Here is an 8,672-nt window from a genome sequence, read left to right as displayed (position 1 = left end):
TTAAAGATATAAATTGTATCCAAATATTAGGATGGGATCATGATATTTGCAATTCGCGTAAGGAGCGGTCATTGATCCATCAGACATCTAGATTCTATCGAATTTGAGCATGTCTATGTTATTATTCGACACAATTGATCCACATAGTTAGTATTTTGAACTCCAGACAATGCATCGCTTTAGCAATCGAATATAAACGTGAGTATAGTTCATGTTGTGTGTGTAAAGCACATTATACATACGAAAGTTACACAATGGACATTATAAATAGCTACTACCTATGAACTAGCATACATTTGAATTCAAATTAAGGTGGTTTAAAAAAATCGAATTCAACATGAAGTCCATTCAATTATTTGAATTTGATATCATGGCATTTGTAAACCATACCTAAATTATGGGGGCACCAATCTTTGCTCTGATTTTGTACATAATAGCATATTTGTCGTGTACAAAATAGATTCAAATTTAGCTCCTCCATTCCAAAATAATCGTAGTGATAGGATTTTCAAGTGTCAAAATTTCAAAAAGAAGCGGATAATTTAATGAGGTTTTCAAACATACAAGGTCAAATATAACGTTGTATATTTAGGTCAATCCTCATAGTTCAAGAGTACTCTAGACGTGAATACTTGTGTTTCAAAATTTCGAACGAAGCGCCAAAAGAGCCTCTACTCGCCCGAAACCGCGTGAGACCAATGTTTGGTAGTACAAGGAAATTACTTTTCTAATAACTCCGACCCGTGAAACCTACCGGCCCGACGTCCAAAGGTCTAAACCGGGGTAGGTTTGTAGCTTCATCTAGACGCCACACAACCGCATCCGAAAAACATTCATACACAATGGCCGCCTAAGCACACATGCGCGCGGCCGAAATCGCTCCCGCCCACTATTTGGGACACCTGGGATTACCATCCTACCCCCAACCCGCAGTAGGTCCGAAATTTAAGAGGGGGCAAAGTTTGTACTTTCCTCAAATTTCAAACAAGCGCATCCCATTTCTGTTCAAAAAAGCCAAAAACAAGCGCGTCCCAGACCGAAACATGGTTCCCCCCCACCCGTCCGATTCCCCATTCGTACTCCATGGGCGCCAAAACTACCTCTCCACCAACTGCGAAACCCCGGCGTCCTCCGTCCGCCACCCCGTCCCACCCATCAACCGCCGCCCTCCTCCATCACGCCGGGGCCTATACCCCGACATCGTCGTCCACCGCAACCTCAACTGCAACGCCCTCCACGGCTAGTAATTGAAGCCGAGGCCGAGCCGTCCGTACCCGAGCCAGTTCAACCACGCCGTCGTGCGCCTCACCGCTGCCGCTCCAACTTCGCCACCCTCCACTGCACTGGAGCTGTTCCTGCTATGCCGTCCTTCGCCGCCTCGGATCTGCTTCCCCTCCGCTGACATACGGCCACGACAACACAGTCAACAATTTGGCCATGGGTTCGTCCAAGCCTGCACTCTCCAGAACATCGATTTCCCCGGTAAAAAGAAGAAAATCGGCGCAACTTGTGGAGGTGACCACACTGCAACCGAAAAAGGTACTCCTCTTCCCTTATTCGTGCAAATCTTACGTCTCTGCTTGCACGGTATTCATCCCACAGAAGACACTAGTTGAACGCTTCTTCTTGATACTAGATGTTCCTAGTAACTCGCGATGCACAAGGTTTCTCCTCATATACTATTTCACCTTAGCTAGAGGTCCGTCGCCCCCCTGAATTTCAATTTCTGGCCACTTGATTCCCAATTAACGGAAGCATTCCCCGGCGTAATAGGCGCTAGTACGCCTATTACACCGGGGAAGCAGCGCCTTGGTGTTTATCTTAGGGGCGTGTGAGGCCTAGAGCTACTGGCGCCCGATCTGGAGGTCGGCCGGGATTAAAGGGATGGCCTGGGGGCACTGCCAAGCACGGCGGTGGTGTGAGGTCGATGGGAGGGTGGGGCGGCGGAGGCAGGGGTCTTGGCCGGTGGTCGCTGGTGGTTCGAGAAAGATCGTCAACAGTGACTGGCGGGAGGTAGACAAAGGCCATCTGCCCGTTCCTTATAGATCGGACGGTTCATTAAAAAAAATCGACTGACCTATTTATTTTCAGTCGACTGTTATCTTACATATGACCACATGTGGTGTGCTGGAGGAGTACCTGCATTTCCTGTGCTCATATATTACAAAATCATACAGAGTAGAATCTAATTTTGTTTGCCATGCAATGTTGTAGAGCTATCATATGTCTCATGTCATTTATTTTTCAGCCACCTGCTATCTGCTACTTTTACAGTGCACTAGTTCTGCACACACTTCACCCTTACTCTCACTGTTGTGTTTTTATGCAAGGGTATTTCAGACTCTGCTGCCATGAGAGAAGCCAAAAAGAAAAGAGAGAAGTCGCTCCAGTTTGGTGTGCAGCTAGGCAAGACACGTTTCAACGCTTTAAAGGGTGTAGTGTCAGCAGATGGAGACGGGGAAAGTAGCACTGAAGTTGATGACCTCGCTCGCAATGAACCACCATCCCAGGTGCTTGCTTTAACTTCGCGGTGTCATATGTGGTTGCATGTTCCATATGGTGTCTAGATTGTATTTGAAAGGCCGAAGTCGGTAAGATAAGGAAAGATATTTTTTACATGAACCACCATCCCGTGAGCACCAGAAGACAAATAGCTAGTCAGGGCACTGGCCGAGCCAGTGACAAGCCCAGCAAAGATAGGCATCACCTGGAAGCCAACTAAAAAGCTGCGATGGTGGCGAAGCATTCCGCCTTCCACCTGGCTCTCAGGTCCTAGATGATCATGCTCACCATTCCAGCCGGATGTCTAGCTTGTATTGCTTCCAATTTGGTTAAATTCCATCTGCTTAGCTTACACATTATACCTTTGAATATGACATGCCTTTCTATTTTTGGTACATACTAGTACATCTGTGTATTAACCATGTTCTTACATCAAACTAACGTTCTTGTGTATCCCTCATCAATCACTTATGACGAGGCAGGCAGGCAAGGGGGCTACTCCTCAATTAAAGAATGCAGCGTCAGCCTCCCGACATGATTCTCAAGAAACATAAATGCTAGATGAAGATAGTGAACGTAGCTCTGTAGTTGATTACAGCATTTCCCCTACACTAGCATCGCAGGTGCTTGCTCTAACTTGGCAGCGTGATATGTGGTTGCATGTTGCATATGGTGTCTAGATTGTAATTCTTCCAATCTGGTTAAACTGCATGTGCTAGTCTGCTTAGCTTATACATTATACCTGTTAATGTGACATGCCTTCCTGTATTTAGTACATAGTACATCTATCTATTAAGCATGTCCTTACATAAAACTATTGTTTTTTTGTATCCCGCATCAATCAACATGACGAGACACCTGCAATATTAGTTGCATCTTTCATATGATTTATAGCATGCACTGCTTCTAATTTGTTGAAATTCCATTTATGATGGGACGCTTTTAACTTGGCAGAGTCATATTGGTTGCATCTTTCATGTGGTGTCTAGCTTGCATTGCTTCTTATTTGCTGGAATGGTTTCTGCTTAGTTTACACAAATAGTTGTGAACATGCCATGCCATCTTGTTTTTCATACATATTCCATCCTGGTATCATGTGTTTTCCTTACATCAAAGTAGTGATTGTCAGTATCATGCATGAATGAGTTCTGAAGAGAGAATTTTATTGCTTTTTCTTGTCGGTTTTACTTGACAATTCAAAATCAATAAAGCGGAAGGAAGTTAGCAAGGCAGCGGATAAAGGTGCTCCTTCCGAACGGAGGGCCTCTACAGTTTCTACTCCTCCACACCCCCAAGATGATTTCCAAGACAACACATGCATAGATACTCAACAAAGCTGTGTTTATGATGAGCACGTCTCCCCTAGTGCAGCATCACCGGTGCTCCCTCTAACTTGACACTGTTATATGTGGTTGCATGTTATGTGTGATGTCTAGCTTGTATTGCTTCTAATTTTGTTGAATTCCATCTGCTTACTTTACACTTATACTTGAATAAGACACGTGTTCCTGTTTCTAGAACATACAATATCTGTCTATCACACCATGTTCTTACATCAAATTACTACTGTTGTGTAACCTGCAACAATCACTTATCATAAGACACGTTTGACTTCGGAGTGTGATATAGGTTACATCTCACATTCTTTTCTAGCTTTTATTACTAATTTGTTGAAATGGCACTTATGACGAGACAGTTTTAACTTGGTAGAGTGATATTCGTTGCATCTTTCATATGCTGTCTAGCTTTCATTGCTTCTAATTTGTTGAAATGCCTTCTCCTTAGTTTACACATCATAAGCTATGAATATGCAATGCTGTGAATATGCAATGGCACTAATGACGAGAGACCTCTAACATGGTAGTGTGATGTTGTTTGCATCTTGCATATGATTTATTTCTTGTACTGCTTCACATTTGTTTAAACGCCATTTATGATGAGACACTATTAACTTGGCAGAGCGATATTTGTAGCATCTTTCATATGGTGTCTACCTTCCATTGCATTGCTTCTAATTTGGTGAAATGTCTTCTTCTTAGTTTACACATCATAGTTCTGGTTATCTCTTCTGTCCTGTTTTTCATACATATTACATCCTCCTGTCATGTGGTTGTCTAACATCAAAGTTCAGTTCGTTTGCATCACGCATCAATTTGTTCTGAAGAACTAAATTGTTATTCGTTTTTCTTGTCGGCTTGACTTAACATGGCATAGAGAAAGAGGAAGAAACACAAAATGGCAGGGAATGAGAAGCGGATGAATCCTGCAGAATCTGCTGGTACTGATGGTGCAATAGAAGGTCAAAGTCCAGCAGAAAATTCTACAAACACGACATCCCATGCTACACGAGTTGCAAAAAAAGACAAACAGAAACAAATAGCTGCCACCAAACAAGCAGAGACAGCCCTAGTTCTTGCAACACCTACCATAGTACTACCAGCTGCACGACGTACTCGTGCGTCAACTGAGCTAGCAGCAAGTTCCCAAGCTCCCTTGCCACCTGACACTACTTCCCAAGCACTCATGACACAAGACGAGTTGGCAATATCAGATGAACCTTGTGAGCTTCAACAACAAGAAGGTAGTTGCTGGAGTCAAGTTACAGTTGCATGCTTCTTTATATGTAGTCTCACAGTTTGATGTACACTAACACTTCCTATGTTTGTTGTTGGACTAGCACCTAGGCGCAAGAGGAAACAAACATCAGGGATAATGCTCGATAGGTTAACTAAATCTAGAGGAGGAAGAATGGAGATCCGTTTTGAGGCAGGTTTAAAAAGGCCACATGATGCTACAGAGTCAGCCAAGTTAGTATCAGAGGCAGCGGTTGCTATTAGGTGTCATGTATGTATCCTCCCAACATGGATTCAGTACAGGAATGACAAATACGAAACCCAGTTCAGCATCTTCCTCGACCATTTATCTGTAAGTATGGTTATGTATGGAAACTAGTAATATCGTCTTGCTCTGTCCAATACTTTCTAGGTTGCTGATAATGAGACTCCCATAATTTTCAACAGATGAGGTTCAAGTTGGATAGCCAACATGATGCAACCAGACAAGCTTGCACCCATGTTTTCAAGTCTGCTCTGCGACAGTATCGGTATAACTTGAGGAAAACTCACTTTGAAGGCAAGGCTAACAGTGAACTTGCCCAAACATCTCCAGTGGAAAATATATCTGATGAAGACTGGAGAGGCCTCATTAAACATCGGTCCGATCCGAAGTATCACGTACATTATATATATGTCATCAGATCACATGTTGAAGTCCTATTTACGCATGTGCCACACAAATCTATCTTCTTGTAGGTGAACTATTCAAAGAACAAGGCCAACCGTACGAAAGTGAAATTCCAACAGACGACAGGATCTCGTAGCTATATTGCACACTGCGAGGCTCTTGTAATTAGCTGATGTTTCACTCTTTTTGCTGTACCATATTATCAGATCTATATTGACTTGTTCCAAATGCAGAGGAAAGCCCGCAAGGACCAAAAAGTACCTGAACCAAATGATGTGGAAATCTTCAAGGACTGTCACACCAGCAAGAAGAAGGGCACGACTACACCAGTCAAAGCCGCTGTTGTAAGTCCTTAATCCTCATGCCTTTTAACTACTACTTACTCTGACTTGTGCCTTGAACTGCATGGTTTGCAGCCAATGTCTATTACTCTTTTCAATTTTATACACAATTGTCTTAGCGTATCATTGCACCTTACAAGGTTTAAAAGAGAGGAGTGATGTTCCTTTGATCTTGACCCGTAATCTAGTTCCGTGCTGGACTTGCCCACACAACGTTACAATTGCCTGTTTGTCTGTTCTCAGTTGTTTTGTGATATGAATGACGTCATACTATGCTTACCGTATTATAAACTTTGTCTCTTTATCCTTAGCTCTCAATACAATGTGAAGAAATAGACAATACATTAGTGATGGTACATGGTCATACGTTTGGAACCTGGTTTTATTATGTACTTTGCAATAAAATACAACTGATATTTTACATGGGTTCACCAGAATAAGTTCTGTGTATAGACCAAAGCTATTTTGTTTGGTTTTGATGCCTCCTTAATATCTTCTGTTCTGGTACTACTAATGTAAAACCTCGACTTTTCAGCGAGCTATGGAAAAAATGGTGGAACCGCCACCTTCTGAAGGTGGCGAGGCAACTATAACCGCAATGTCAGCTCTTGCTGCAGTGGGTCAGTACCTGTCCACTAACAGTGCCAAAAGCACATTCCTGCGTAATACTGGGTTGGTTGTTAAGGCAATATCGTCCAAACTGCCTCATGATCAAGATATGCAAGCTCAAAGCAATGTTGTATCTGCGCTCCAGACACAAGTCCAGTCCCTAACAGAGACCCTTTGTGAAACAAGGAGAAACATTGCTCAATGTCGTCAAGATATGCATGGTTTTGAAACCAGACTATCAGACATTTGCTATGTTGTTTAGGAGCCTAGGGGAAATGAAGGCGAGGGTTATGGTGCTCCATCGAACAATACAACATGAAAACATAACAGTCAGGTCAAATGAAATGAGCTTCTGAACTTGTGGTGGTGCATTTATCTGCTAGACTGTTAAGTTTTATGCCAACCTTCCTTTTGTTATATAGTTGTAATTTGTTTTGGTGCAATACAAAATTTATTCTTAATGTGCAGCCACCGCCTAAAGAAAACAACAAGCCATTTTTGTATAGTGTAGGGTGTTCCCTATATTTGCACTGGTGGCGATCTTTGATGCCGAGTGGATGTAATCTGTGCAATCGCCTTAATAGCCTAGCATTAGTTTCGGCCTTATTTATTTCCTAGTCTTCTTTTTCCCTGGTTTGCTAGTGGCCACAACTACCATGGGCCATATACGGGCCGTAGGATCCATGGGTCTCCTACGGGCCGTCGATAAATGGGCCTGATCGGTGGGCCTCGGGCCGTCGGATAAATGGGTCTGCATGGGCCATAGTCGGGCATAATTGGTATCGGCCCGGCACGATAACAAGTCGTTAACAGGCCGTAGGACAGCAAAGGCTTAATTTTGTCACAAGCATAATGGGTCGTTAATGGGCCAGAATATAGGACGGGCTAGAAATGGCGCAATGGGTTAACAGGCCAGAAACGGGCCGACTCTTGCCATGGGCCGAATTTGGCCCATTAGGGTAACATGCCAGTAACGGGCTGACTCTTGCCATGGGCCGAATTTGGCCCATTAGTGGAACAAGCTAGTAACGGGCCGACTCTTGCCATGGGCCAAATTTGGCCCATTAGGGGAACCGGCCAGTAACGGGCCGGAAGTAATCGAGGGCCGAAAAGGAGCCCAAGAACGTATGGGCCATCAACAGGCCGAAAGCTAACACGGACTGGAAACGGCCCATGTAAATCACGGGCCGTTAACGGGTATAAAGAAAATTACTGTTCATTATGGGCTAGAGTCACCGTGGGCCTTTACCTGGGCCGGCCTATTATGGCACAAGAAAATCTTGTGGGCCTTTACCTGGGCCGGCCCATTATGGCCCACGAAATCTTGTGGGCCTTTAGCTGGGACAGCCCATTATGGTCCGAAAAATCTCATGGGCCTTTAGCTGGGCCGGCCCATTATGGTCCGCAAAATCTTGTGGGCCTTTAGTTGGGCCGGCCCATTTAAACTTGTTGGGTCGTGCCACATGTCGACGTATCATAGGTGCCTTCTGTCCGGTGAGTGGATGACATCTGTCCCGACGATGAGCCAACACGTGTTTCCTCTAGCCAATGATGATTTTACACGTGGAAAATCCCCATTGGTCAGGGCTGTTAACGGGTTATCGGATCCAAAACCCGACCCGATAGCTTAACGAGGTTCCGTTACGGTGGATGCCACGTGCCGGTCACGCTTGACGAAAGCACTTCTGTGACGCGCGATTTATCGTCATGGAAGTGGACACTTTCGTGATGATAATTTTGGAAATGTCATGGAACACTTCTACGACATCACAGGTATGACTATCTTGATTCTGTCATAAATTTGTCATGGATGTACATGCATGACAAAAAAAGCGACCTACTATGACAAACACGTATCATCACGGAAGTGTATTTTTTTGTAGTGCTTTCCTATTCCAACTAGGAGAAGGAGGGAAGGAGGAAGAGGGGAGAAGGACAGAGGGGGGGGTGCCACCCCCTCCCTAGTCCAATTAGGAC

Source organism: Triticum dicoccoides, chromosome 7A (assembly GCF_002162155.2).
Source record: "Triticum dicoccoides isolate Atlit2015 ecotype Zavitan chromosome 7A, WEW_v2.0, whole genome shotgun sequence".
In the NCBI taxonomy this organism is placed as follows: domain Eukaryota; kingdom Viridiplantae; phylum Streptophyta; class Magnoliopsida; order Poales; family Poaceae; genus Triticum; species Triticum dicoccoides.
Note: the sequence above shows the minus strand (reverse complement) of the source record.